General features: G+C 35.8%; 1 long non-coding RNA gene across 1 annotated transcript; it reads right to left on the bottom strand.

The window, feature by feature from the left end:
- Nucleotides 1–6,261: 6,261 nt before the first annotated feature.
- Nucleotides 6,262–10,697, bottom strand: LOC128784796 (uncharacterized). Its single transcript, XR_008429622.1, has 2 exons — nucleotides 10,632–10,697; nucleotides 6,262–6,530 (listed from the first exon to the last, which is right to left on the bottom strand). It is a non-coding gene; the product is annotated as an uncharacterized LOC128784796 (long non-coding RNA).
- Nucleotides 10,698–16,471: the final 5,774 nt, after the last annotated feature.

Raw genomic sequence — 16,471 nt, 5'->3', positions numbered from 1 at the left:
ATCATATTCATGTTTCAGTTTTCTTCCTTTCCAGAGTGTGTTTAGGCTGAATGTTATCTGTGGATGACATTTACTGTACATTATCAGCCATCTTTATTTGTTCTGGCTGTTTCTCAAAGAGCACCTGATGAGTCAGACTGTTTTTTTTCTAGTGGGCCTTTCACCTGCTAGAGACAAGAATCTTTAAAAAAATTCAAAGAAAAATCTTTATGTTTTGCTTGTTTTGTTTTGTTTTGTTTTGTTTTGTTTTTTCCCCATACCATTTTGTGGTTTATTTTACATTTGTAACTTCTCCATTTGGATTTCTGTTTCAGAACACACTTTTGTGTTTTGTAGCCTTTATTTCCATGAAATAGCTACCGCAGTCTTAAATATGACACAAGTGAAGTTTACATTGCCAAGAACATAACTTTCCAAGAACTCCTGGATCTTGGCCACAAGGCTGAGTATGTGCTTCTGCTTTGTGGGAACTAAGCAAGCATCTTCACATAAGACCTAGGTGCAGTTTAGGAGATATTTGTCTCTAGGTATTGTTCCCTGTGTGGGGGTGCCATGCTTGACATGTCACAGGTCCTCACATATTCCCCAGGAATCCCCCCAGTTCAGAGGTCCTTTGCAGGCACTTGTGCATTCCAGAACACGTAAAATGCACACGCAGTTCCTTGTAACCTAATGGTCATTGTGGCAGGCTGCAATTCAGGAATTCCATTGGGAGGGAAGAACAGCAAAAGATAGCAATTGTCAGGATCTTCTGATGGTGAACTCAGTAAGATACAGTGAAATATTTTTATTTGTTCTTTTAAAATACCACTAATTCACATTTACAATACCACTAATTTCACACTGATTGCTGCTGGATGTATACTCATGTCCCATGCCAGCAAAATTATTAGACCCTAAGTGACCTCATACATCATGCTCTTATTAAGCTAAGTCCTTTCCCAAGTTGACATGAAAACATCTGGTTCTCTGCATGGTTGGCACATAAGCATCTGGTTCTCTGCATGGCTGAACACGGGATTTGGCTGGAGCCTTTAACCAATCTCCACTGATTTAAATTTAAATTTAAATGTACATAGAATTCAAAGTTACCTTGGAATAATTTTCTTCATGATCCTTTTATTCAAGCTGTTATATAAGTTCTTATTTAGGCTCAACAATCTTACTTGGAAGGTGATTCTTTTGGAAGTTCTGTTAGATCTGTGTCCTGCTCATTTTAAATACATTGAGCTTCATTCAGTTCTCAGATATATAAATGTATCATTAATGTAAATGCATTGCCTTCCCTAGTCCTTTTTTGGAAGCATTCTGGGACAAGCAAGTGCAAAATCTGACGTTCTGGTGATTGATTCTGTGGTATTCAATCTTAAGCTTGCAAAAGTGAAAAAGAAAAAAATAAAAAATAATAAAGAGTTATAATGATAGGTGTGTTTCAGGTGAAAAATGACTTCAAACTAAAATGCTTAGAGGCCTAAATGTTAATTAAGCCATTTATTTTTATTTGGCAGAAGGACAGAGGTAAGACAGCTCAGTCTTTTACGGTTTTGGCTACGTTACATGAGTATAAAACAGTATAAAACATTGTGTAAACTAGTTATTTGCAACAGACCAAATATTTATTTGTCTGTGATGTAAGCATTTGTCGGGTTTTTGGGACACATTAGATAGAACAAATGAGAGATAAAGACTATTCATGATAGGAAAGAAATGCAAATAATTTTTACATTTGCATTTTTACAACTTGTACATAATGCAACAAGGGCTCAAGAGTGTTTCTGTGTTTTTTGCATGTCTTTAAAGCTATTTTTCTCAGTACCATTTTCCATGATTATAAAGCAGAGTGTGCTAACTTCCTTGATTTCCAAGTTTCATAGCATTGCAGTGGTGATACTCCTGTCTAACTGTCTATCAACAATTCAGATGCACTGGAAACTCTTATATTAGTAATGAATTGGTTTAATTTCAGCTCCATGTTCAATTGCCCAAATATAAATGCCTACATTATAAAAATCCACATACAATGCAACCTCCCACTATAATCAGTGAAGTCCATAATGGCAGTATTGAGGTTTTCAGCACATCTAACATAAGAAGTGGTTGCTTGCTGATAGGGGATTAATGTAATTTTAGGCTCAGAGAGGTATAAAATTGCTGCCTCAGAGGAGCATAAGTCTCTCAGATGTCCTCACATACTTTGCCTGACTTGTGAAAGTTTCTAGAATACTTGATGGAGTCTCAAATATCATACTTATGTTTAGCCAAATGAATCTTCCTCAGGATCCTACACTAGGATGAGTCCAGCAGATCTCCAGACCACATCTGACACAATGCAGTTGCTTAAATACCTATATTTGATGCCATTTCAGACTGCCTAGGGTCAGTGTCCCATGTGGTCTCCAGCTGCTTTTGTGGAAAATCACAGGTCTCCCATCGGTCTTGAGCTACATCCATCAGATGTGTACAGATATTTTAGCATCCTTGGAATGTTAAATGAGACTTGATGCTTCTGTTTATGGAAGCATATTATGTCTGTGTATTGGCCAAGGCCTTGGCAGAGTTGTCCAGAATATTCTTTTTGTCCTTTTCCTGTTACTTAGAAGGGTCTAGGTGCCATATATGTCCTGTCTCATATCTCTCAGCCACATCATAGCTGGGATCTTAGCTATGCTTGGATGTTATAGAAGATACCACCCTTTATGTTCAGGCAATTAAGTTGAACACCGTGTCTATAACGTGAGATTAGATTCATGGTTCACAGGTGCAATGTGATATTCACCTTATTTTGCATGCTTGAATATACAACACAATCCTACCCAAAGAAATATTCATATCAATTGCTTGATGCTATGGGAAGCACAAACAGCTGTAAACCTCCCAACATACATCATCAATGTACAATGCAATTCTGTGTATATCTTTACTGAGAGTTACTCAAGGTGTTCTTGGTAAAGAATATTTAATATTGTGTTGTGTATCATGTCTGTAACAGTATTGCTAAGCACTTCTTAGCTTCTTTACATTATTATTAGCTGGTGGAGCAGAAGAGGAAATTAATTATTAGAATCCTGAATGTCTTGTCACCCTACTTTTCAATGACTCAGTACACATAATTCCTACATTTTGCCTCATGATTCTTCTGCTGTTCTGCTGTGCATTCTGTTTTGACTTGACAATTTGCAAGAAATGCTGTCCCCAATAAAGCAAGTAGTGTAATAGGACTCACTGCTTACTCTGAAATGGTATTTATATATATATATGTAAAGTAATTAATCCAAATATTTGCATAATGTGATTTGCATGACTAACTTGTTTAACTTCTGGTTGCACCTGAAAAACAAGTTTTTTTAATGTGATAAGTCAAACTACCTTCTCTGGTACATAAGAGTAGCTCCTAATGAAACCTGTGGGAGTTACGTACATGTATCCAAGTGTAAAATCTGACTCCAGAATTTGGTAATTAGTTTCTCGTTTTAATAGCATGTCTGGAAATTTGATTCCATCATGGCAGTGGGTCCTCATTTTACTTTCCTTTTGCATCCTCTTTATGGAGTTTCTCCTATTTATATTGCTGTAGAAAAGATTCCAAAAACTGGTCAGAGATTCCTGAGAAAATTGAGTGGATGGATTTGACTTTAGCAAGAAGAGTTTGGAGAACATAGATTACAACAATTAGGGAGCATATGTAGGCAAAAAGAAAATTGTTCTATGAATACAAATGATTTCACTGGGCACCAGGCATAAATAAGTCTTTATATCATTGCTGCTGGATTGAAATTTCATGTTTTTTCTTACTCTTGTGGGGCATTATTTCTATTTCATGCTCTGACTGGCCTCAGCGTTAAGTGCCTGAATTATTAAGTACACCTGATGTGTAACTACACAACTGAGAGATCAGAAAGGAAATATTCTTTGGTACACTGGCAAACTCTTGTCTAAAAGCTTTGGATTATTCATTATATAAAATTATTAATTTTGTTTTTTAAAGAGAATGTTTCTATTGAAGCAGTCAGTGATAAATTTTTGTGTGCTCCAGTTACATACATATGTTAAATCTGTAAAGCAGTTAGGATGTACATGCTCTGTAATTTGAGTTCATATGTGTACACTCATCTGCCCATGTTCTCCCATGTGTTCGCACATATGGACATGTACAAAGACTAAATATACACATAAGTATATAATACATGTATTATGTATGTGATGTATTGAACTAATAAACATATTATGTAGGTGATTTGACCTACCTTGCCTGCTTTGAACTGCACTGAAATTAAACATCTAATCTAAAGAGAGAATCTAGGCTTCTTTATAGTCAGTGAAAAAGTTATTTGGAGAAGTTTTGTCCAAGATTACTTGCAAAAGTTGTCCTATTGATATTTTTTACTGATGATAGAGGGAGCTTTCTTCATGTTGAACACCTGCCATGCACCTAGATAGTAAGCTGAGAAGGATCCTATTCAAACATACTTAATAAAAAAACCCCAAGAGACCATTCTATTATATTAATTTAAAAATGGTAAACATCCAACTTCGATGAAATAATATTTTTTTTTACAAAGATCATTCTGGTCTTATATGGATTACTGCAGTTGTTTGGTGCTCAGCTTGACTGTGCCTCTTATTTCTTCATAAAATGAAGGATTAGCAGGTGTACTGGTGGGAACAACAGAAGCTGCCAGAATTTCTCTCTGTTGGAGTACTTGAGTTAGTATTGACTACAGTATGAATTTTTTTTTCATTCTCTAATTCAGTCACAGGCCAGATGTGCACCAGTTCTAGAGTTAAGAATAAAAATTATCTTCATTGCACTGTCTGTTTTTTAAGAGATTGACACTGACATGGGTTATTTGACCTTTTCATTATAAATATCTCTTAGAAATCAGAGTTGGTATAGGTGTCTCTAGACTCTTCTGTGCTTGTGGAATAATACAAGCAAATTAATGTAAAGGAGATGCCAGGTAATTTCTTCACCTTCCCAGACTAAAAGCAAAGACAAAACAACCCCTCCTGTATTATGAAATCTCCTAGTTGAAGTGTATTAAAAAGTTCTATTAGCATTCAGTGCAGACACTGCTGAAGGAGTAAACTATTAAAATAATGTTTTTACTTGACATCAAAAATCATTAAGACCTTCAATGTGTTATTTTTCCCTTCTTAGTCCTCAGCTTAAGTACAGGGAATTTATTAATCTCTGATTAGTAATTGTTTCAAAAGAGGAATAATATGTGTTGGGGGTATGCAATATTAAGTATCTAGTGAGATCCTCACTCTTTTCCATTGTGGGTACTTTAAAACATTTGTCTGAGCAGACTGAGTGAATTATTACTCTTCATAATGTAGCAACAGAAAAATAATTTTTTTTTTTAGTCTGGTTTGATTTCATACTTGCATTAATAGAGCAATAAATCACAGTCCATTTATTTGTTCCCATTTCTGCCAGAACTATTACTTAGTTATTTTAAATTTTCTGTATCCTAGTCCATACTTCAAAGTAGAGAGATAATTTCTTATACTTCATGAATGCATAAACTTAAAAGACCTGCTGACTTCTTTTGATATTTTCTTCTATCTTGACATTTCCTTTCATCAAGTAAAGCTTGAGCCTCCAATTAATGGCTTCATTGCCGAAATTGTCTGTGAAAAGATAATCTTTCTGGTGCATATCAGGCAAAGATGTATTGGGTTTTTGGGGGTTTTTTGGTCGTCACCAACATTTGAACTTGCAAAGAGTTTCTGATTTTGATTTGTGATGTGTCAGGTCCAGTGTTAAAGATTTTTCTAGGCAGTATGATTATATTTTCTGGATTCCAAGAGGAACATTATAGACATGATTTGTTAGAGTAGAGGTTAGAGATATCTTGGAATTTATCCAATATCCTTTGCTGGGTTTTTAAATGCGAAAGAAAAAATATCAATATTTTAAAACTGTAAATATAAAGAGAGAAAATTGATAATGTTAGGAACCTTTTTCACCATCCTCTTGTTTCATCTTCTTGTGAGGCTCATTTTCAGGGAAACCACTGATGGTTAACATGAAAGAAACAATCATTAGTGCTGCATACACTTTAGTAATCTAAAAACACACACACAGTCTTCAAATGCATTTATTTGTATGTGGTTGTATATTTATATATTTGTATACATGTTTTTAATAATCTCATTGATGCAAACACGACTGAAGTGATTTAGTTTTTTTTTTAGTTATTTAGTGCCTGTGGACACCAGGCATTGACTTGAAGGAAGTTATCATGAAGCAGGTGGTTCTCTGAGGTCTTTTAATTGGGATGGATTCACTTCTCAAAAAATCTGAGCCCAGTTCTAGGGAGTGAAGGTGAACCGGCTCCATACAAACACCTTTGTGCAAGGATGACTCTTGGTCACTGCCATCCAGATGGATGCAACTGGAGCAGGTGATGGGGGTTTGGACCAGATGATCTCCAGAGTTCCTTTCTAACCTCAACCATTTGCTGATTCTGTGAAGTGATAGTTTACATTCTGCACCGACAGCTACCAGCTAGAATACTTTTTACCTAGAAATCAGAGGGTATTTTTTATTACCCACATAGTACCTTCAGACCTATAAAGGAATTTTCAAGCAAAAGCTATATTATGTGGTATGATTTAATTTTAATTATATTACATTATATTACAATGTTCTGTAATCAATATTATGTGATATGAAATGCTGAATTCTGTATTAAGTATTTCAGAGACTGATTTTAGCAAATCAAGTATAAAAATAGATTTTATCTAGAATCTGGTGGAGGAGATTCCCAAAGGCTCCTGAAGTGAGCTAGGAGGCTCTTTGAAACACTCATGAAGGGAGGAGTAAGTCTTCATCAAATGCTGGTTCTTTATTCATCCTAGATATCTCTGTGTCCCTAAAATCCGTTTAAGATCTCCGTGTGAAAATTGCAATTGCCGTAGTGCATTACTACTAATACCTGTAGACTTAGATACCTCTGTTTGAAACCAGTCAGTATTTAGCTGCAGTTCAGCAGAAAAATGATAGGAATATCGCTGGAAAAACTATGAATCATTTAGCAGGAAAGAGAAGAAGGAAATATGAAATTGAAAACCAATAGGTGTCTCAGCAAAAGAGAAAAACACACAGGCATAGGAATCTGGGACTTCGTCTTTTAAGATATGTGAGTGTTTTTATGTCAAGCTATGAAATATGTGTCTAATTTGAAATCACATCCTGCCCCGTTCAACCTTGACCTTGAATGTTTCCGGGGATGGAAAATCTACCACCTCTCTGGACAACCTGTTCCAGTGTTTCACCACTCTGTTTTTAATTGTTAAAAAGTTTCTTTCTTATATGTAATCTAAATTGACCCCCTTTCGGTCTAAAATCATTATCCCTGCTACTATTGCAGAGGGTCTGTTATGAAACATACAAAAAAATTAAAATGATACCTGTCTGAAGCCCAAAAAACAAAACAAAACAAAATTATCTAAGTTGAAACTTCAGTGCTGCTGACCATTAGAGGCATGTCTAGACCACGTAATGATCACACAGGGATTTCTGCTTTGGTTCTGAATGTGTTGGAGTTCTCCCTGATAGCCCAGTTCAAAAGGAAGCTGGTAGCTTAAGTCCTGGATACAATATGCATGACATTGTCCCCAGGCTAGCCAAAGCTGTGGACTCTGCAGTTATTTATCTCTGCAGATCATCAGGTTGGCATAGCCTATGGTGTTTTCAGTCCTGACACTTCTTGGTCACAGTTTGCACAATATAAAATGCTCCTTCAGGAATTTTTATCGTTGCTTTCCTTATTAGTAAGAGAATCTGGTGCTCTGAATTTTTTGCTAGATATTGTACAAAGTATGAAGCACTTTACAGGCCAAAAAGAATGCAAGTGAATTCCTTAAAGAAACTTAAAAATACTTTTTTCCTTTTTTCTTCTTTTTTTTTTTTAGATCTTTGTTTAGCATTACTGGAATGTTTTACTTCACTAAAGCTCTCATTCCCTCAGAATTGAGGAAACTGATGAAATGTGGTCCAGAAATATGATCGATTATATTTTTTGTTCTTTTATGTGATGAATTAAGCTTGTACAATCTTTTACTTAGTCTTTCATTCTTGAAGTGTTTCAAGATAGTACTTTTGCCAGTTACCTGATAAGAACTTAGATTATTTAGTGGTTGAATGAATTGATAAAAAAGTGAACTATAGATATATGTTCCTCAAACTCTTTGCAGTTACAAAGGCAATATTAATTAAAAAAATCTGAATTGAAAAACTTTTTCTTGTTTGTCCTTGATTTGCCAGCACTTAAATGAAGGTGCAGTGGTCAGGGGTACAAGTAAAGGCCATAGACTGACTGAAAACTCTGGCAAGAGACTATGGAAAAGGAAATGCCAAAATAACGTCAGCACAGAAAAAAAGTGACAGGAGAATTGATATGTTTTCCTGAATCACTTGCAGGTTTAGTAGTGGGTTAGAAAATGTCAAAACACAGGAAGAAGAACCTGTATAAACAAGTGTGTAGTCAATTATCAAGACATGACAGAAGTCTGAAATGAAAGGACAAGTCCCAATGACCCACTAACTAATATTTAAACATTTTCTTAAAATTTAAATGTTCAAGAAACTATTAAATTTAAATTTGATAGACTTCTACTCAGGAAGGTCCAGGAATCACAGAAGACACTTACATAACCAGATTTAGCTATCTAGCAAGACAGTGTGGGACAGCAGCATACAGATTTGACAGATGTGTACTGTTTGTTACTAGTGTGGATATATTTTTCCTGTGGATAAATATATCTTGCATTTTAATAGTTCATTTCCAAAGAGGAATAATAATATATATTCAAAGGCCAGATGTTTCACAGGGAAAAAATCCACAAACCTCTCAAATTGTGAAAGCCACTGGAATGCAAAACAGCTGTAGATGGTATCTAGTTGGTTTAAGTAGAGATGGAGTACACAGTCATGTGATTTCCATTTCAGCTATAGTCAACAGTTTTTAAAGACTGCTTCATTCTTTATATGACAACTTTCATCAGATACTTCCCTACAAAGATGGAATATCTCTAGGATGCTTAAAGGCAATCAGTGTGACTGCTTAAAAGTTCTTGAGGGATGGCCTTTAAACACTGCCAACAAATGAATTGTGATCCAGGAATAGGTATACAAGTAACTGAACTCTGACAATGTCCTAAAATGTTTTATGGAAATGTTCTACTGTTTTATGGAAAGAGTGTGTAATAATTAAGAAGTATGAACAGTAATAAAGGAATTAGATAACCTTTGACTTGATTTAGTCTGAGCAGGGTATTGAATCCTCATCCCCAAAATGCTGGAGAGTGTCCTGATTAGTAGGCCATAAGGTATAGCAGGTGACCCCTTCTTGAAGCGGGATTACGTCACTATAGTAAATATACATTGTCATTTGGTAGCCTAGTGCTAAGAGGAGAGAATGTTCTTATTGAAATTTTGTTGTTCCCTGGTATTTTGGGCAATGGCTTATAAATGGGGAATGTTTTTCTCTCTAGGTGTAGTTCCAGACATATTCACCACATTGAAAACAAATAGTACAGTCCTCTGATGGGCTGCTGTTATGAGAATGAGAAAGAGGCACCTATATTGAATATTTCAGCTCTCTGACAGAAGCAGAGGCTTAACTGAAGTGGAAGCAATATCATCATGTAGAAGTGTCTGTAGTCGGGCAAAAGAAATACCTCTATTGGGAAAGCAGCTTTGCTTTATGCTGATTTTCATATGTGCTTTAAAATTTCCACAAACTATTGTAGGAAATTTGGACAGGTGTGTTAGGTGATCTGGATCATTCTCTGAAGCTGCAATTTCTGTTAACTATTATTAAACTGGGTAGGATGACTTCCACATGCAATTTAACCTGCATCAGACTGAGGAGTAGGCAAACACCTAAGACATTTAAAAGGATTGGTATGGACTGCAGCACAGTAATTCTGATACTCCTTATACCAAATGTTATCATATTGTTTCATGAAAATCCTCTTAAGAACAACAATCTGAACATATGTTTCTTTGCTTAGATCTCAGCTAGGGATTTTCAGTCTTTGATTACAGCTTACACAGAAACATTATTTGTGTGTCTTGATTTAGTTCTTAAGGCTGCCAGGCTTTTCATGGTTAGAATGCAAAAGTATATGGTCCACCTATATGAACAAAGCTGACCTTATTCCATGCTGCCTAAATATGGAAGTGCAGGTGGGGCAATGTAAGCTCTTATTGTGTTATCACTTTCCAGTTAAAGGGCTGGGGGAGTCTAAGCTTCCTCTAAAAATGAATTACTATCAGAGCTTTACTATCTTCTCAGACAAAGGGTTTGACAGGTTATATGATCAGCTTTTGACTTGGTTGTTTAACTAATCCATGAATTTTGATCTCTTTAGAGAATGCTAGAAAACCTTTCAAATCCATCTCAACAGAATCCACTCCTGGAGGAGCAGTTACTAGATGGAAGCCCAGCAAGTTTGACATTCTTTCCTTACTAATTACAGTTCTATTTGTTCGTATATTGTTGCATCCCAAGTTTGGGTTCAGATTAGGGGTTCTGATAAATGTTAGTTAGCCGGTTCTGTGTACCCCTGTGCACTCCCCATGTTCCCCCCATGGTGGTCCGCTCCGGGACACTTACCATTGGAGCATCCCCATGCCAGTCCTGTAACTACCCCCCTGTTCACTCCTGAGAGTTCTATGTCTGTTACCCCATCCCTGTGTTCCTTTTCGTCCCGGAATTCTGTACATACCCCTGTCGTGTCCCTATTGGTTGCCACAGTCTACGTCACTCCCCCGTTGCCTGTCTCCATTGGGTGAGGGGGCTTCCGCCCCTGTCTGCCCGCCCCCTATAAAGCCCCATGCATTCCTTTGTTCGCTGCCATTTCTGTCCATGCGGGCGCTGGGGGCAGACAATAAAAGCTCTCCAGCCACTCAGGACAGGGTGGACATTCCTTCGCCTCTTTGCCTCGTCCCAGCGCTGGTTACAGAGCCTGGCCAGCCCCACCCTGGTGTGCTGAACGCCACAGTGCCCAGGCCATACGGCACCCGGTCTGACCGAGAAACAGCACCCTTAGCCGGGCTCCCCAGAGCTGCCTAGGATCAGGGAAAAGAACGCAACGCTACAGTATATAGAATTTCTGTGCTATCCTAATGAAGGAACGCCTCTCAGTCTAACTACTTTTATGTTTAGGTTGAATTTCATAAGTAATTTCTTTTTAAAAAGTACACTTCAGTGGGAAATATGTCTTGTGGATTTGATTTAATATAAAGCATGCTGCTATTAATGATCTTAATTTTGTATGTTTTTGCAATGTTAAGCCATGTGTTTTCAGCAGCATTTCATAAAGCAATGCAGAATTTGTGAGTCTTCATGTATTAAAACATTTGTAAGGTAAAAAGACAATGCAACAAGGATCAATAAACTTGTAATCGATCAGAAGAGAAAACTTCTGGCAAATTTGTTTTCTCATTTCTGAATATAGCAAAATAAACTAACTTTTCAAATAGAAACTGGACACTATTTCCAGGAAATATGAATCTGTTCTACTTCTTACAGAAAAGTTGTTCTTTTGGGTGACAAGGAGACCCTAAACCTTGTAGCAAATTCAATATAAAACAAGAAAATTTAAACATCATCAAAAATTTGTGTCTATTTTAGAAATGATGTAAACATATAAATTAGACATTCAGAGTATTAAGTCTACTGAAATAAATAACAAATACCTTGACTTGAGTATGAGACAGGACTTAACCCGCTTATAATCTGGTCAAAAAATCACAGATGCCTGTGATAAACTGCAGACAACCTTGGATTCATATTTCATTCAGCTGAGTGCTAAAAGAGCATGATTTGCAAGAAAAATATATGGGAAGAAAGTAACAGTCAAGAGTGTGGAAGATAAGGAGACTTTCCATCTATGCAAACTTATTTTATTAACCATTTTTTCTCCTCCCTTTCTTTATTTTCCAGTCTCTTAAATAATTCTGAATTTTCCTGCCCAGTGATTGTCAGGTTCACCACGAATCCTCTGATCAGTTTGTTCCTTAGCTGTACTACACATAGTTTACACCACTTATTATATTATTGCTGATAACAAATGTTTTCTGAAAGAGATTACATGACACGTAGTTACCCAAAATTGCTATAAATCTACTTAATCATAAGTAGGAGCACCGGACTTTTATTAATAGTGCCATCTGAACTTTAACTTACTTGACCAACATCTGTGTAATAAAGGTCAGAATCAGGGCAGAAGCTACAATGTGGTATTGCAAATGCTATTTATGAGGTTTCTGGCTCCGAATTCTGTGCACTGCTGGAAGGTTCTCTCTCAGTTCTTCTGTTTGAGAGATCTTCAGGTGTGCAATGGCAAATTTAGCTACTAAATATGAAGAGCATGCCAAATTCCTGCTCAAGAGATTACATTCTCCCCTTTGTTCATTTTGCATAAAATATTCAAAGACAGTGATTTAAAGAGCATACCTGGGAACTGGCATGCAATGAATTAGCACCTAATTCTTTTGCCAGCCTGGAAAATTGGAGTTCTCAGCATGCTACAACAATATCAAGACACTGCAAGAATCTTAAATTGGATTAATTGTATAATGACTTCATGGAGAGATAAAGCTGATTAATCCTTTCACTGAATCAGGGGAGTCAAATATCTCACTCTATTCCCATAATAGTTGAGATTATCCTAACAGACTGCTACAGCAAAAACACTTTTCAAAATGTGAGTTAGATTTGGAGGAAGATTTTATAGCACAGCATGAATATTATTTTTTCCTGTGTGATATTTTGTGCCTTTGTGCTTTTGTGCACCAAGAAAAACTTGTTCTCTTATAGTAAGTCTGGCAAGATTGAAACAATATAAAAATAGTATAAAATGGAAGACCTTAAACTGGGATCTGGATAATGCATGACTTATGTCACAGTTATTACAATTTACAGAATTTAGAGATTTTGAATGCATTTATTTAGATATTTATTTTTGATTGAAGGGTTGGCATAGAAAATCCTGAGGAAAGCTACTTATTTCAGGGATTTATTACACATACATTTCAATATTTCAATTTTTATAACTTTGAATTTCAATGAATTGTGAAATAATGGGTTTTTTTCCCAAGTTAACAAAGGGACACATTTTGATCATTTTTTCATCTATTTGAAACATGTTGTTAAGTAAGTTTTCAACCAAAGTATATCTGAGCAGAGATTATGATTTTGAGAAGTCTGCTTCAGGCGCCTCTTTGCATCCAAACTACCAGCCTGGTATGTGATACTATGGATTTGCTTGGTAAGTGTTTAACAATCATCAGCCATTAAGTTTGCATTTAGTTAAAAACCCCCACTGCTTATTTTAACCCTTCTCTGGATCTTGGCTGGCCTGGGACCAGGTCTGCATAAAAAGACTGCTTTACAATTTAATTTGCAGATCCAAATCTTTTTAATTCAGCTTTTAAAAATTAATTTATTTAGTTCATTGTAGTAGATTAGAGCTTGTCAAAGTAATTGCATTCATTTCTCTATTTACCATTTCTCCCTTTGATAGGGGACACTTTATTGAATAGAATGATGGTATCTATCATCACTGTTGCATACTATTAACCTCAAAGCCTGAGGCAAAGTCAAAGAAATAAAATGCATTAGCACATTTATCATTTGGCATTAAAAACAGGGAGGAAACAGTAAAACATTACCTATTCTCAGTCACAGGACAGTGACAATCCTTAGTTATACAAAAATTTGACCAACTAATTTTTACAAAATACCTTTTCACACATTCCTAATCATAACACAAAGATAACTTTAATATTTGGCATTTTATTATTGTCTGAATAGCAGTTTTTATCTTCAAATCTGTTGCAGTAGAAAATGACGTCTGAGACAGCTTATAAGTGTTCTCCATTTTCTTCATAATATCAATTAGCTCAATTATTTTTTTAAATAAATCATTGACCTAAATGTAAATAAGAAGTTTTATCCAGATGTTTTCAAATATGCATGTTTCTTTCTTTAGAAGACTTCTTAGTTGTGGCATCCAGTGTTCTGTGTTTAGTACCTTTGATTTATATTCAATTAAACATGGCTTAGAAAGAATCACTGTCATGAATGAACATAAAAATAGCTTAATGAGAATCATATTTCCTTTAAAAGAAAGCAGTTGTGAAAATTAAAGACAATTAGTTAACAAAATAAACTTCATGCACTTTGTCATACATCTGAAAGTACAGACAAAGAAAATGTGATTCAAACAGGAAGAAGCAACAGAACTAGATCAGGAATATTTTCCATTTAAAATGATAACCTCTCAAAATAAATTAAAAAAACCCTGAAGCCTTATTTTTTTATGAAGCTGATAAAAATGTCTACCTATAATGGAATGTTGGGGCTAAGCTATACTAATCTTGTAGCCTGGTGTTTATGATATTCTACTCAAGGTACTTGACTAGCACTTCATGAAAGATTTCCAACAGAAGTTTTCTAACTACAAAACTGTGGATTCAGATTTTTGTTTTATGTGACACAAGGGACTTTTTAAACTTGTGTAAACAGGGGGAACAAAAACCAAAAAAAGAAGTCAGATGTTTGCATCTTAAGGAATGTATTTCAGACGTAAGGTATCTAAACAGAGGCCACACCAAGAAGTCAGTAAAGATAGAGAGTTTTACCTACACTGGTGACATCCAAATCCATCGTTTATATTTGGATGGGTATATCTTTTCTGCATCTTTCTTAGACTTACAAATACATTTTTCTAAATCTCTCCACCACTCTGCAGGAAGGAAGAGCAAAAAAGTGCTCCAAGATTAAAGATTTTTGCATGACAAAACCTTTTATTTTTGAAAGGAACATTCGACATGGTACTAAAATGAAATATAATTAAAGGTAATTTGGAATTTTAAAAATATTATTATGCAAAAAACAGAATACAGAAAACCCCCCAAACCCAAATATGACCAACATGTTTTTTTTCTTGGAATTGAAAGAATTTGCCTGAAAATACCAGATTTAAAGCCTCAGTATCTAGGTAGATTTTGGGCAGTGTTAAATATATCCCCTTTCCTGGTTACAAGAAGAGTTGTAGAATGTCACTGAGAAGAGTCACAGTTTCATGAAGCTGGCTGGAGGTGATTGGCTCTGTGCTCCTGCTTCATTTGCTGTCAATCTCAACCAAATTTTTAGAGCCTGCAAAGGTGAACTTGGCGAACTTGGGCTTTCATACAAGGCTTTGCTTTTTCCTGGAAAAAAACCCTCCTTTTACACTTAGAAAGAGTTATGGCAGAATGATTTGGTCTCTGCTCTTATAATTAAATTCCAGCTTCCTGTGCTTACATTGGCCTGTGTCTGCAACTGATGGGATTTCTATGGTTTTACAATTTTCTAGCCTTCACAGCTTGCCTTACAGAAGTTTAATATATAAAATGTGCTTGGTCTTGCCACTGTCTTGATTAGGCAGATGTCTTTTAAGTAGCTGTGCAAGTATTAGTGTGGGCATGTTGCAAACTCTGCCACTGCTCTTAGAACTGGTTAAGAAAACATGTTACTGGACAGCTGTTACCAATATATCAGAAAAAATGTCTTAAATATTAGTTGTAATTTCTTGGCAAGCATGAAATGACTGAGGTGAAGAAAATGGATAACTTGTTTTATGGTAGTACTCAGACATTAACATTTATTAAAGTGACTATTAAATTGCAAAGAATCTAGGCCATTTTACATCCAAATAAGAATAGCTGCAAAAAAACCAAAAAAACCTTGAATTCCCTTGAGTGCAGTATATTGTGCCTTTAAACTTTTTAATTTGAATTTATCTGCAAGTCTTCCTGTGACCAGCTGAAGACATGAATTAATGACATGTGAATTAATGAAATGGGCCCTGACAGGGTGGTTTTCATACAGATTTGACCCAAATACATTTCAAGCTCCTGCTGATAAGAAACCAGTTATTAAGCACTAAGTTTCAGGACAGTGCCTGGTAGTTAGAGAAGCTTTCTGTGTGTTTCATTTTACATATAAAGCTCACATTGTCTTTAGAATAGAGTATCAAAAAGATGGTTTGTCTCATGTCTCCTTGACATCTCTTGTTCTCTTCTGCCCTGTACCAGTTTCTGTCTTGTGTATGTTTAATCGAGCACTGTTCTCTGAACAGCAAATAAAGCCCAATTTGACTTGTTGCTGAGCAAGATGATAAGAGCTCTGGCTGTGAGCATGGTCAAAGATCAACCTTTACCCTGTACAGAGCTTACTGCAGCTTCATAATTTATTCTGCTGAAAGCTCCTCTAAGAACATGGCAGACTCTGCAGCTGTTGGTGGGCCTCCCCTCCCCAGTTGTAACTGTTGTGAAGAAAAGACAAAAATGCTGTTATACTATAGCTGCTCCTGGAGCCCTTAGTCCTACGTGACACAACAAATGTTTCATTTTTTTTAAATTTCATTTTTTTTAGGATTTAGGCTGGTATAAAATATCATGTAA

Source organism: Vidua chalybeata, chromosome 2 (assembly GCF_026979565.1).
Source record: "Vidua chalybeata isolate OUT-0048 chromosome 2, bVidCha1 merged haplotype, whole genome shotgun sequence".
Taxonomy (NCBI): Eukaryota; Metazoa; Chordata; class Aves; order Passeriformes; family Viduidae; genus Vidua; species Vidua chalybeata.
Note: the sequence above shows the minus strand (reverse complement) of the source record. Positions and strands in the feature narration are given on the sequence as shown.